The sequence below is a fragment of the Vanessa cardui genome, chromosome 27, assembly GCF_905220365.1.
Source record: "Vanessa cardui chromosome 27, ilVanCard2.1, whole genome shotgun sequence".
NCBI lineage: Eukaryota > Metazoa > Arthropoda > Insecta > Lepidoptera > Nymphalidae > Vanessa > Vanessa cardui.
Window position 1 is genome coordinate 6,959,891 of NC_061149.1, and position 14,933 is coordinate 6,974,823.

General features: G+C 35.4%; 1 protein-coding gene and 7 non-coding genes across 8 annotated transcripts in view; 2 read left to right on the forward strand and 6 right to left on the reverse strand.

Annotated features, from left to right (window-relative positions):
* Nucleotides 1-14,933, reverse strand: part of LOC124541200 (androgen-dependent TFPI-regulating protein-like) — a 46,970-nt gene that overhangs the window by 13,998 nt on the left and 18,039 nt on the right. The window lies entirely within an intron of this gene.
* Nucleotides 7,548-7,709, reverse strand: LOC124541315. Its single transcript, XR_006967228.1, has one exon. It is a non-coding gene; the product is annotated as a U1 spliceosomal RNA (small nuclear RNA).
* Nucleotides 8,682-8,800, forward strand: LOC124541288. The gene has a single exon (XR_006967204.1). It is a non-coding gene; the product is annotated as a 5S ribosomal RNA (ribosomal RNA).
* On the reverse strand, nt 10,054-10,172 carry LOC124541290. Its single transcript, XR_006967206.1, has one exon. It is a non-coding gene; the product is annotated as a 5S ribosomal RNA (ribosomal RNA).
* LOC124541314 lies at nt 10,853-11,014 on the reverse strand. Its single transcript, XR_006967227.1, has one exon. It is a non-coding gene; the product is annotated as a U1 spliceosomal RNA (small nuclear RNA).
* Nucleotides 11,987-12,105, forward strand: LOC124541289. The gene has a single exon (XR_006967205.1). It is a non-coding gene; the product is annotated as a 5S ribosomal RNA (ribosomal RNA).
* LOC124541291 lies at nt 13,359-13,477 on the reverse strand. The gene has a single exon (XR_006967207.1). It is a non-coding gene; the product is annotated as a 5S ribosomal RNA (ribosomal RNA).
* Nucleotides 14,631-14,792, reverse strand: LOC124541308. The gene has a single exon (XR_006967221.1). It is a non-coding gene; the product is annotated as a U1 spliceosomal RNA (small nuclear RNA).

Below are 14,933 nucleotides of genomic sequence, written 5' to 3' on the forward strand. Positions count from 1 at the left end.
GCCTTCCAACCCAAGATAAGCAAATACAATTACTAAATGTGCAGTTCACTACTTTAATTCGGATCAATTTTTAACCTAATCCATATTAATATTATAAATCCGAAAGTAACTTCGTAAACTAGAAGTAGATTGTACATTATATAAAAATATATTTCCATGCGAGTCTAGACACAATATAAGTAGATACTCGTAAAATTTTATTTTAGTAAATTGGTGTTAAATAATTACTCGTATTTTATAGTTTTGTTTATTTATTATTTATGGTATAGGTTGGCGGACGAGCGTATGGGCCACCTGATAGTAAGTGATCACTATCACCCATAGACAATGACGCTGTAAGAAATATGAACTATTCCTTACATCGTCAATGCGCCACCAACTTTGGGAACTAAGATGCTATGTCCCTTGTGCCTGTTATACTGGCTCACTCACCCTTCAAACCGGAACACAACAATACTGAGTGCTGTTGTTGATACTAGTTTATATACTAGTACTTAGTAGTTAGTTTATATACTAATTAATGAACGCAGTTTTGTTTGCGTTTAGAGGTCAGTCAGGACTAAAAAAGTCCTTATTTGGGGTTCAAGTGTGCTTTACAACAATTTTAACAAATTCGTTTGTGAGATTTTTGTGAGGAGATGATAATGACAAAATATTTGGTAATTTGTACCAGTATGGCGGTTCTTCGGGGCAATAAGGAAAATGATGGTCATAGCGCTCGCACCGGCGGCCCAGTCGCGTGGCTTTAATCGAACGCGTCGGAAAAATAACGAGTGTCGAACGATTTGTTCCACAAAAATGCTTGTATTTTCAGATAGTCATTTCAAATAGCTACATTGGGGTCAGAGTAATGTATGTGTTTTTGTCCAACACACGCATGCAAAATTCAAATGATTTTTTTGTTTAAATTACGTACAGAAGTTTAACTTCTCACGCGCACAATAGTTCCTTTTTTTTAATTGTAATTGTTATTGTTAACGGAACGTGATAATGTAGTAAACACCAATCGTTTTCTTAATTAATTGAAGTCGAAATACAAGATACAACAACAACAACAGCCTGTAAATTCCCACTGCTGGGCTAAAGGCCTCCTCTCCCTTTGAGGAAAAGGTTTGGAACATATTCCACCACGATGTTCCAATACGGGTTGGTGGAATACACATGTGGCAGAATTTATATGAAATTTGTCACATGCAGGTTTCCTCACGATGTTTTCCTTCACCACTGAAGCACGAGATGAATTATAAAGACAAATTAAGCACATGAATCAGCGGTGCTTGCCTGGGTTCAAACCGCCGGCGTAAGCTGGTTCCACAAAGTGGTTGTGCGAGGCAGAAAATGTCAGTTTTCAAATCCGCAATCATCGGTTAAGATGCACGCGTTCTAACCACTAGGCCATCTCGACTCTAACCCATAATAATGGTGTAATGGTCAGGATAGTTGCCTTCCAACCCAAGATAAGCAAATACAATTACTAAATGTGCAGTTCACTACTTTAATTCGGATCAATTTTTAACCTAATCCATATTAATATTATAAATCCGAAAGTAACTTCGTAAACTAGAAGTAGAGAGCCGAGATGGCCTAGTGGTTAGAACGCATGCATCTTAACCGATGATATCTGGTTCAAACCCAGGCAAGCACCACTGAATATGCATGTGCTTAATTTGTGTTTATAATTCAGAAGAAAAACATCGTGATGAAACCTACATGTGTCAGATTTCATAGAAATTCTGCCACATGTGCATTCCAACAATCCACATTGGAACAGCGTGGTGGAATATGTTTCAAAACTTCTCCTCAAAGGGAGAGGAGGCTTTAGTCCAGCAGTGGGAAATTTACAGGCTGTTGTTGTTATTGTTGTTTTTAGGCTATAGTAATTAAACTTACCAGATTCCAATTAGTAAAGAACGCAAACGAATACTTCTTTGTATCCAATATGATCTGTGGCATATCACCATCGTCTGTTATTCCCGCTATCAGCAATAGCCCATAACCCACCACGGTAACCGACGATAGGAATTCAACACCATGTATTATTAACTTTAACCAAAGCAAATTAACAAAGGCCATCTTAAAAACTATTACGGGTCGAAATCTTAAAAAAGACTGAGGCAATTTTGTATTGTTATCCAAAAGTTTGTATTTAAAAATGTACAGTCAGAGTAAGAAAACCTTTGTCGGTTTTTTCTTTTTTTTTATCTGATAGGTGGCAAACGAGCAGGAGGCTCACCTGATGGAAAGTGACGACCACCGCCCATGGACATCTGCAACACCAGGGGGCTTGCATGTGCGTTGCCGGCCTTTGAGAGAGGAGTAGGCTCTTTTCTTGAAGGTTCCCATGTCGTATCGTTATCGAAAAACCGCCGGCGTAAGCTGGTTCCACAAAGTGGTTGTGCGAGGCAGAAAATGTCAGTTTTCAAATTAATTCCTTTATCGAGTCGTAAGCTCTTAGTACCTTTTGAAACTAAAGCACTAGACAACTGCATATAAAATTAAACTTACATAGTATTATAACTCAGTTCAAAATAGTGTAACATCTTTGGGTTACGTCTAGTTTTATGTCAACGTGAAATCTTTTTAATGGCGTAATTCGTTATTTAAATAATATCTTCTACTGAATTGTCAAAATATGTCTGTCAATGTCATATATTCTCGATCAGAAAAGATTATCGCTCACACTGAGCACGCGAAAATAGATCTTAAGGTGACGAACCTTTTCTTACCCGACTGTACATTTACGTTTAAATAAAAAAAAATCAATTATAAATAATATTTAATTAATTATTTGTTAGGAATTGTCTTATAACTCGGGTTTTAATTACTTTAATTATTATTTTTGTTATTGTTTTGAACGCAACTTTGTTCATATTCGAATAATATTTTACCTTTTTATGGTATAAGTTGACGGACGAGTATATGAGCCACCTGATGGTAATTGGTCAACATCCCCCATAGACAATAACGCTGTAAGAAATATTAACTAAATCCTTACATCGTCAATGCGCCATCAACCTTGGGCACTAAGTTGTTATGTCCCTTGTGCCTGTAGTTACACTGGCTCACTCACCCTTCAAACCGGAACACAACAATACTGAGCACTGTTGTTTGGCGGTAGAATAACTGATGAGTGGGTGGAACCTACCCAGGCGGGCTTGCACTAAGCCCTACCACCAAGTAATTACTATTAGTTTATTAAACGAAAGAATCTTTGAACGATTTATATTAACACTAGTAGTCGATCGCGGCTTCACTTGCGTTTTAGTGTTGGTTGTTGGTTGTCATGTGTTAGGAAAAAAAAGTAGCTCATGTCTTTTCTTGGAATTCAAGTTTGCTTCATACCAAATTTCATCAAATTCGGTTCAGCGGTTTGGTCGTGAAATGGCAACAGACAGACACACAGAGTCACTTTCACATATACATTATTAACTACCGAACCGCCCCGGCTTTGCACGAGTGTAATGCTGATACTAAGTATTTATGGGCGCATGTCGCCATCTATCGGTAATGATTGTTAAATAACGATATTTATATTTTAAGTTATCGTTTATATTATTAGATTTTAATTAGATAAATGTCTGAGAAGCGTAAATATGTATTTTAATAGCTATTTGTAAATATGATGATGTTATTTATCAGACTCTAATAATTAATAGAGATTTGATTGTTTTATTATTTGGAAGATGTGAGCTCATGTCGCTATTTATCGGCAATGGTTTTAAAATATTAATGGTATTAATTAATAATTATATATTGTTAATTATCATTTTAATGTTTCTATTTTATTATGTAAATTTGTAAAATACTACAATGTAATAAGTAAAACTAAAATGTGGATTCGTCATACAGCGCCACCTATAATGTGTCATAACGGACTATGTAATAGAAATGTTGGTTTATATTACTTATTTTAAGTAATTCACTTGTATTTGATTAAGAGCTGTATTTAAGAATAAAAATCTTATAAATATTCATTTTTAATATTAAACTGTATTTAAAGAATGAATTTGCAATACTGGCATAAATAATTATAAAAGTTGTAGTTGTGAATATCCGTTTGAATTATTCTAGAAGAACGCTTTAGAAACGAAGATTGTTTTAGCAACGACACATCGCATTGACACTTTTTCGAAGAATTTACTTAATTTTATAAAATTGTTAATATCATGTAATAAATAATATTGAAATGGCTGCGTTTAATTGCAATGGAAGCTGACAACCCAACTATTCTCCGACATATACTATAGATTTTTGACATCACATTACAAACTTCTAGAATTATCAATGTTTTTTACTATATTGGTTGTGTATAATATACAAAAACCTTCCCCTCGAATCACTCTATCTATTAAAAAAAAACTGCATCAAAATCCGTTGCGTAGTTTTAATGAGTTAAGCATACATAGCGATATAGGGACAGATAAAGCGACTTTGTTTTGTACTATGTAATGTATTATACATAGGGGGAGGGAACTACCACCGCCCAGGGATATCGGAGGGCTTACAACTTCAAGAAGTGTTTTTTTTTATTGTATAGGTTGGCGGACGAGCTTATGGGCCACCTGATGGTAAGTGGTCACCATCACCCATAGACAATGACGCTGTAAGAAATATTAACTATTCCTTACATCGTGATTGTGCCACCAACCTTGGGAACTAAGATGCTATGTCCCTTGTGCCTGTAGTTACACTGGCTCACTCACCCTTTAAACCGGAACACAACAGTACTGAGTACTGTTATTTGGCGGTAGAATAACTGATGAGTGGGTGATACCTACCCAGACGGGCTTGCACAAAGCCCTACCACCAAGTGAAAGTTGTTCGCTGTTTTAAAGATCTACTTGACCTGTGTGTATAGGCTTTGTGCCTATATAACTAACGAATACTTTTTGTTACTGATGACTTTTTGCAATTTCAATTTTTATTATTTCTTTTGTCAATTTTGCAAGAGATTGCGAGAAAACGAATCATGAAATTTTTAGTATAAAAATATATTGTGCTATTATATATGCCGGCGCCACTGTATTTTGAGAGCGTCAAGAAACGTCAAAGGCCATAATGACATCGGATAGCGACATTTTAAATTATGGCGGTTTTGACGTCTCTTCGTACTGACGCGACTTCAGTCTCTTTTGTAAGCGAAGCCAAACGGAAAACAATCCATTTGCATCTCGCATAAAAAAAAACGTGCCTGCTGGAGCGTCATTACTTGAGTTGACTGTATTACTGATAATATTTCGTTGTGATAATTAATGGATGTTGTAAAACAATCTCATACACGTGATTTTAATTCTCTTCGCCCGACAACCCACGATCGCTCGGCAGCCACATATGGGTACCAAAAATAATGATAATAGCAATGTGCCGTTATATATTTTGTCTCATCTTCATTGCATTGTTTATCGTATTTTTTATTTATTTCTTTGTAACAATCAAGACTGTAACGTCATTCTATAAAAACAAACTTAGTATATTCATGAAACTTTTTGGTGTGAACCGGAACAATGAACGAATCAATGTTTACAATAAGATCGTATCTCAAATGACATAAATATGCATATGCATATTTATGCATACGTATATACGTACGTATATTTAAAATGTGTTCAAATGTATCTACTCTTTCTTAAACGCATCTTAAAAAAGGAATAGATACAGGCAATCACTCTCATACTTAGTGGGTGTATATTTCTATTCATCCATTGGAACAAAATCAAAATATACTTAATTCAAGTAGGGTCTAACAAGCACTTTGGAATCGTCATTTAACAATTGAGTGAAGCTACCTGCATCGGACTTTATTCAAGTAGGCTTTTACAAGCACTTTTGAATCGTCATTTAACAACTATTTTAAGTGAAGCTATCACCTGTTCGGAAAGTCGATTCAACCGAGAAGAACCGGCAAGAAACTAGTTATTCTCTTTAAAGGTTGAAAAATACAGTAATGTTAGTTAATTATAATTGTATATTTATTTAATTTACCCTGCCGGGAAATCAACAAGTATTAATCCCACGCTTTTTTGTCGTCTGCATAATCTTATACTGAATAATATGCCTTCTTTGCCAATGATTTTTTACAAATGATTTAAATCTGTGAAAGGGCAAAGTTTAAAAATGGCAGAGCTAAGGTGCACACCACGTTAAATTATTATCGGTATGCATTAGTTGAGTGACACTTATACTTACAATTTTCTTAGTGTGTGTGGCGCGTATGTACACATCATCGTCATCATCTTCCTGCCCTTATCCCAATTTTATTTGGGGTCGGCGCAGCATGTCTTCTCCTTCCATACTTCTCTATCAGACGTCATCTCACAAGTAACATTCTTTCTAACCATATCGTCTTTCACACAATAGGGTATTTGACTATGCGAAAAATAAGTTGTGAATTATTGTAATCAGTGTATACTATGATTTTAAAAATGGTTATTTACTAACGAACCTTGAAAATAATACTTAATCAAAAATCAATAAATAAAAATGCATTTTTTCAAACGTTTATCACGTGACACAAAACGCTCCTGATTGGCCGGGCTTATGATGAAATCATTTTCTTGTAAACCTTGCTTTCCTACTATATGTACCTCAGATTAAAATACAGCAAAGTGACGTCACCAACCCCATTGCAGCGCCATATTGTACAAGTAGCGTTTTCGCGCATTATTTAAATATGAAATTTTTAATGTGATATTTTTCGACAAATATGTGGTACAAATAAAAATAAACAACTTTTACTGGGTTTAAGGAACCCAACCTAAATAATATAAAATGGATTTTAAAAACCAGTCAAATGGCCTATCCAACCATCGTTTCCTTGGTCGTCCTCACAATATGTCCCTCATTCCTCCTCATTGTGCATGAACACATATAAGTACATAGTTTGACTATGAGTACGTATATAAGTTCCATAAAAAATACAAATTAGATTAGGTATAATTGTTAAGTTTATTTTATTAAACATTTCTCTCTAGGCTTAGACCGCTTGCTCCCATACTCAGGTATCTTTCTTGACTTTGAACGATTAAAATTCATACGAAGTTGTCTGAAAAAAATGTTTTTTTTGGGGTCGATTACATTAAAAAATCAACCATTTATCAACATTTTTACGGCTCTGAATCCAAGTTATCAATTACCAAATATACGTTATCAACTATGATCCCTTTGGAAGAGTACACCAGTCTAATTTCTAAATATCTTGATTTAGACGTTCAGAAATTGAGAGATCTTTTCGGCGATTACTGGAAATTTCGCAGACAAGAAAATTGAAATTTTGTAATGTATTAATACAAGGCGTTAGATTTCGAAAATGGAAATATGTTAAGACAAGCAGAGCCACTATTGAGCAAACCGTAAACATACTTTAACACACATGTATATGAGAAAGTCTTTAAGCATAAGCATTTAAACATTTATGAAAGACTTATGAAATAAACTTAACCAAATTGTGCGTTTATAAAGTACAATACAGGTAAGCTTGTCTGTAATCAATACTGTCGGTGGACAATCATTATTACCAGTATCAAGTAAGAAATGATTGATATTTTTAAGGGGGACGGCGCGTACGCAGTCCCCACTACCAAAAATTACGCGTCCGAGTTATCCGCATTAGGGATAATCGCAGAGGTCAACCCATCCGCAGTGCAATGGATAGGTCTCGTTCTGGGGGAACCGCCTTCATGATCACGGTGTCCCCTACGCCAGGTAAGTATGCTTTGCTCCTCGTGGACCACCCTTACATATCAACGGCAAGCGAACTTTGTTAGCGCGATCTATTGTACTACTAGCGACATCTATCACCCGAATGTCGTAAGCATAACTTTTTTTTCTGATCCAAGCAAGCTCCAATGGAATTGTTGCCTATTTTACAGACTTTATTGTTTTTAACGTAAGCATGTCACATCTAACATAATGTACTCTTAATAGATAATATTATTATAATCACTCATGGATAATCGTTGTTTTACTAATATGATTAATCTTTAACGTCGCAGTTGTCGAGTACTAGTACATCTATCTGATATACTTTTATTAATACGCTTTAAGAGTGCCATGGCTTACTGACCGTCATGCGGGTAGTGATGTAAAGAGTCCAAGGATCGATCCTGCCCCCTAAGCCTACTGACGTTCCAACTTCCAACCGAAATAATAAAAAGGAGTAAATAGTAATATTAGTTATTATATTATTCAAAAAGCACTTTTGAATCGCGTTAAAACAGAATATGAACCCACCGCCATTTCGAAAAGTAGATTCCACGGAGAAGACCCACAAGATACTTAGTAATTACTCTTTTCCAACATTAATTTAATTTCAAAATACAACCGTAAAGTAAAATTATTTGTTATGTATCCAACATAGCAAGTAATCAATTCTTGTTCCAACCTTCTTATATTTTATATAATAAGCATATTTGTCAGTTAATCAATTGCTTTATTTCACACTTATCATATCAACAGAATTGTCAGTCGTGTGTTTCATTGATGTAGATTAGAAAAAGATACGGTGCTAAAACGCTACCTTGCGGAACTCCTTGAGAATGTTAGCCTATAGGCGAACCTAATTCGTTCTTTGTTAACTACTTTTGTTACTCTACGCATTATTCTGATACGATTTAAAAAATAATCGTCTCTAAGTAACTCTGATAAGTAAATAGTTTTAAATCAGAGTTTTTAATACGGTTATCGCCAACGTCCATACCATGTCGAATACACCGGTTCTCGTCCGATCACCGAAGTTAAGCAACATCGGGCGCGTTCAGTACTTGGATGGGTGACCGCCTGGGAACTCCGCGTGTCGTTGGCCTTTTTACCGTGTGTAAAATATATCTTTATCCATCAATAAAGTCTTTCTTATCACTATGTCGGATTCGAAAAGCACGGTCGACACATGTGAAGAAACTTGATACAAAAAGGGAGCCTACGACTTTAAGAAGCGTGTGCGCTCTTTTGAAAATTACCTTGGGTTTTGTGCTAAAGGCTTAGTGCCTTTGTGATAAACGAATAGCTTTGGTGACTGGTGACTTTTTGTTGGATACTTTTAGTGTCAATTTTACAAAAGGTTGCAAGAAACTATCACGAAATTTTTAGTACAAGAATATATTGTACTTCAAAGTGCTGCTAATAATAAATATAAATAATATTATTATTATAAACGTGAAAGTCATTATGTCTGTCTGTCGCTTTTTCACGACCAAACTGCTGAACCAAATTTGATGAAAGAAAGGACATGGGCTACTTTTTGCCTGACAACATGACAACCAACACCCTGAAACGGGAGCAATACCGCCGGTGACTACTATTTTTATATATTCTGCCTCATCTGGATTGCGTTATTTATCTTATATATTTATTTGTAACAATCAAGCATGCTGTGCCTCTCTATACAAACTAAGTGTACTCATGAAACTTAGAAAACTAATTCATATATATGTCACCGTAAGATTACAAAATTCGTTAGCTAACAATCTATCTAGATAGTCTTGATAGATCGTCAGATTGTAATCTATCGAAATATTGTGAACCGTGAAATATGATTGCAATTTAACGCATTATTTTTCGCTATATTGTAATCTGTCGAAGTTAAACTGTTAGATTACAATCTATCCCGCGTCAACTTGTCAACTCTCGAAAGCTGCAACACCATTTTGATTTAAATATTATAGTCAATGTTGCCACTTCTGATTTTACAGTCGTATCCTATAGTTTCAAGTGTATTTTCTTAGAGAAAAGCTCCACATTTGACTAATGGGTTTGATGTCAATATTTTAGCAAGTGGTAATTAAGTGTAGAACATCATACAATTGTAATCCTTTTTTTACACACAGAAGAGTACACTCAAACAGACAGATAGAAAAGAACTACTACTAAGTTGTGTCGTACTATACGCCCCCACAGGTTATGTATTATTATAAGCACCACTCATACTTGCAAATTTCTTAGTGTACGTGGCACGTATATACTAATAGCTTAACTATCAGTTCGCATATAAAATCCACCATAAAAAATTCCAAGTTTAACATTATGGACTCAGAAGTTGAAAAAAAAATTGATAAAAAAGGCCAACGACACGCGGTGTTCCCAGGCGGTCACCCATCCAAGTACTGAACGCGCCCGATGTTGCTTAACTTCGGTGATCGGATGAGAACCGGTGTATTGAACATGGTGTGGACGTTGGCAAATTGCGGTTGAAAATACACAAACAAAAACCGTTAATACAATTATACTCGTATCCAATTATGACTAACATAAGATGCACGCGTTCTAACCACTGGGCCCTCGCGGCTCTTAACTCTTTAGCAATATTTTTACGGCTCTGAATCCAAGTTATCAATTACCAAATATAATAAATAAATCCAAAAGGAGCATAGTTGATAACAACTATGCTCCTTTTGGAAGAGTACACCAGTCTAATTTCTAAATATCTTGATTTAGACGTTCAGAAATTGAGAGATCTTTTCGGCGATTACTGGAAATTTCGCAGACAAGAAAATTGAAATTTTGTAATGTATTAATACAAGGCGTTAGATTTAATAGCACACTGGCGAGAGAATAGCGTCAGAGCTACGACAGGTTCTTAACAGCGGGGGTGTAGTTGGAAAATGTTTTGTTTCGAAAATGGAAACATGTTAAGACAAGCAGAGCCACTATTGAGCAAACCGTAAACATACTTTAACACACATGTATATGAGAAAGTCTTAAAGCATAAGCATTTAAACATTAATGAAAGACTTATGAAATAAACTTAACCAAATTGTGCGTTTATAAAGTACAATACAGGTAAGCTTGTCTGTAATCAATACTGTCGGTGGACAATCATTATTACCAGTATCAAGTAAGAAATGATTGATATTTTTAAGGGGGACGGCGCGTACGCAGTCCCCACTACCAAAAATTACGCGTCCGAGTTATCCGCATTAGGGATAATCGCAGAGGTCAACCCATCCGCAGTGCAATGGATAGGTCTCGCTCTGGGGGAACCGCCTTCATGATCACGGTGTCCCCTACGCCAGGTAAGTATGCTTTGCTCCTCGTGGACCACCCTTACATATCAACGGCAAGCGAACTTTGTTAGCGCGATCTATTGTACTACTAGCGACATCTATCACCCGAATGTCGTAAGCATAACTTTTTTTTCTGATCCAAGCAAGCTCCAATGGAATTGTTGCCTATTTTACAGACTTTATTGTTTTTAACGTAAGCATGTCACATCTAACATAATGTACTCTTAATAGATAATATTATTATAATCACTCATGGATAATCGTTGTTTTACTAATATGATTAATCTTTAACGTCGCAGTTGTCGAGTACTAGTACATCTATCTGATATACTTTTATTAATACGCTTTAAGAGTGCCATGGCTTACTGACCGTCATGCGGGTAGTGATGTAAAGAGTCCAAGGATCGATCCTGCCCCCTAAGCCTACTGACGTTCCAACTTCCAACCGAAATAATAAAAAGGAGTAAATAGTAATATTAGTTATTATATTATTCAAAAAGCACTTTTGAATCGCGTTAAAACAGAATATGAACCCACCGCCATTTCGAAAAGTAGATTCCACGGAGAAGACCCACAAGATACTTAGTAATTACTCTTTTCCAACATTAATTTAATTTCAAAATACAACCGTAAAGTAAAATTATTTGTTATGTATCCAACATAGCAAGTAATCAATTCTTGTTCCAACCTTCTTATATTTTATATAATAAGCATATTTGTCAGTTAATCAATTGCTTTATTTCACACTTATCATATCAACAGAATTGTCAGTCGTGTGTTTCATTGATGTAGATTAGAAAAAGATACGGTGCTAAAACGCTACCTTGCGGAACTCCTTGAGAATGTTAGCCTATAGGCGAACCTAATTCGTTCTTTGTTAACTACTTTTGTTACTCTACGCATTATTCTGATACGATTTAAAAAATAATCGTCTCTAAGTAACTCTGATAAGTAAATAGTTTTAAATCAGAGTTTTTAATACGGTTATCGCCAACGTCCATACCATGTCGAATACACCGGTTCTCGTCCGATCACCGAAGTTAAGCAACATCGGGCGCGTTCAGTACTTGGATGGGTGACCGCCTGGGAACTCCGCGTGTCGTTGGCCTTTTTACCGTGTGTAAAATATATCTTTATCCATCAATAAAGTCTTTCTTATCACTATGTCGGATTCGAAAAGCACGGTCGACACATGTGAAGAAACTTGATACAAAAAGGGAGCCTACGACTTTAAGAAGCGTGTGCGCTCTTTTGAAAATTACCTTGGGTTTTGTGCTAAAGGCTTAGTGCCTTTGTGATAAACGAATAGCTTTGGTGACTGGTGACTTTTTGTTGGATACTTTTAGTGTCAATTTTACAAAAGGTTGCAAGAAACTATCACGAAATTTTTAGTACAAGAATATATTGTACTTCAAAGTGCTGCTAATAATAAATATAAATAATATTATTATTATAAACGTGAAAGTCATTATGTCTGTCTGTCGCTTTTTCACGACCAAACTGCTGAACCAAATTTGATGAAAGAAAGGACATGGGCTACTTTTTGCCTGACAACATGACAACCAACACCCTGAAACGGGAGCAATACCGCCGGTGACTACTATTTTTATATATTCTGCCTCATCTGGATTGCGTTATTTATCTTATATATTTATTTGTAACAATCAAGCATGCTGTGCCTCTCTATACAAACTAAGTGTACTCATGAAACTTAGAAAACTAATTCATATATATGTCACCGTAAGATTACAAAATTCGTTAGCTAACAATCTATCTAGATAGTCTTGATAGATCGTCAGATTGTAATCTATCGAAATATTGTGAACCGTGAAATATGATTGCAATTTAACGCATTATTTTTCGCTATATTGTAATCTGTCGAAGTTAAACTGTTAGATTACAATCTATCCCGCGTCAACTTGTCAACTCTCGAAAGCTGCAACACCATTTTGATTTAAATATTATAGTCAATGTTGCCACTTCTGATTTTACAGTCGTATCCTATAGTTTCAAGTGTATTTTCTTAGAGAAAAGCTCCACATTTGACTAATGGGTTTGATGTCAATATTTTAGCAAGTGGTAATTAAGTGTAGAACATCATACAATTGTAATCCTTTTTTTACACACAGAAGAGTACACTCAAACAGACAGATAGAAAAGAACTACTACTAAGTTGTGTCGTACTATACGCCCCCACAGGTTATGTATTATTATAAGCACCACTCATACTTGCAAATTTCTTAGTGTACGTGGCACGTATATACTAATAGCTTAACTATCAGTTCGCATATAAAATCCACCATAAAAAATTCCAAGTTTAACATTATGGACTCAGAAGTTGAAAAAAAAATTGATAAAAAAGGCCAACGACACGCGGTGTTCCCAGGCGGTCACCCATCCAAGTACTGAACGCGCCCGATGTTGCTTAACTTCGGTGATCGGATGAGAACCGGTGTATTGAACATGGTGTGGACGTTGGCAAATTGCGGTTGAAAATACACAAACAAAAACCGTTAATACAATTATACTCGTATCCAATTATGACTAACATAAGATGCACGCGTTCTAACCACTGGGCCCTCGCGGCTCTTAACTCTTTAGCAATATTTTTACGGCTCTGAATCCAAGTTATCAATTACCAAATATACGTTATCAACTATGCTCCTCTTGGATGAGTAGACCAGTCGGATTTCTAAATTATCAAGATTACTAGGTTCGAACATTTGTTTTTAATTTGTTCGTTTGGTTTTACGTTGATTACAATAATATGGCGAATAATAATAATATTAATTTATTTTTCCAAACAAAAATAATCTTTATAGACAGTTACATGGTCGAACTACGACAAAAGTCGCAATGTATTATAGCATATTCATCTAAAGAAACACAGATCAAGTATTGGCTATCCTAGATAGGCTAATTAAATAACCTGTGTTTAAATAATGCGTTAAATTGCAATCATATTTCATGTCATATCATGTTAGTTAATTACAATTATTTATGTATGTAATTCGTCCTGCCTGGAAGTCAACGAGTATTAATTCAAAATCTTGTACTGAATGATATGCCTTCTTTACGAATGTATTTTTTACAAATGATTTAAATTTATGTAAGGGCAAAGTTAAAAATGGGTAAAGGCTAATTTGCATCCCATCACGTTAAATTATCGATGTGAATTAGTATGAGTGACACTCATACTTACAAATTTCTTTGTGTGTGTGGCACGTACAGCCTGACTGAATACGTATAATAGTGTCATAAAAATACAAATTAGATTAGGTATAATTGTTAAGTTTATTTTATTACATATTTCTCGCTAGGCTTAGACCGCTTGCTTCTATAATTAGCTATTCTCTCGACTAAATTTGCAATCATATCAAAATTTGTTAGATTACAATCTGTCTCGTCAGATTGTAATCTAACAAATTTTGTAATATTACGATGACATATATATGTTAAAGTTTTAAACGAAAAAAAGCATTTAAGAGTTATTAAAAATGACCTATGAAAAAATTAACCAATAAGTTCGTTGATAACTTTAAATAGTTAAACTTAGATTAGAGAATTAAGCCATTACAGTAGATGTATAATCATACTTATCCGTAGTTAGTGATTAATAATGCCAATTATAAAGGGGGACGGCGCGTACGCAGTCCCCACTACCAAAAATTACGCGTCCGAGTTATCCGCATTAGGGATAATCGCAGAGGTCAACCCATCCGCAGTGCAATGGATAGGCCTCGCTCTGGGGGAACCGCCTTCATGATCACGGTGTCCCCTACGCCAGGTAAGTATGCTTTGATCCTCGTTGGTTGCAGTTATATATGAACGGATAAGGAACATTGCTAGCGCGATCTAATGTACTAGTAGCGACATCTATCGTCTCGATGTTGCGACATGAAAAATCTTGTGTGTTATCTTAGCTTACAACCTCGA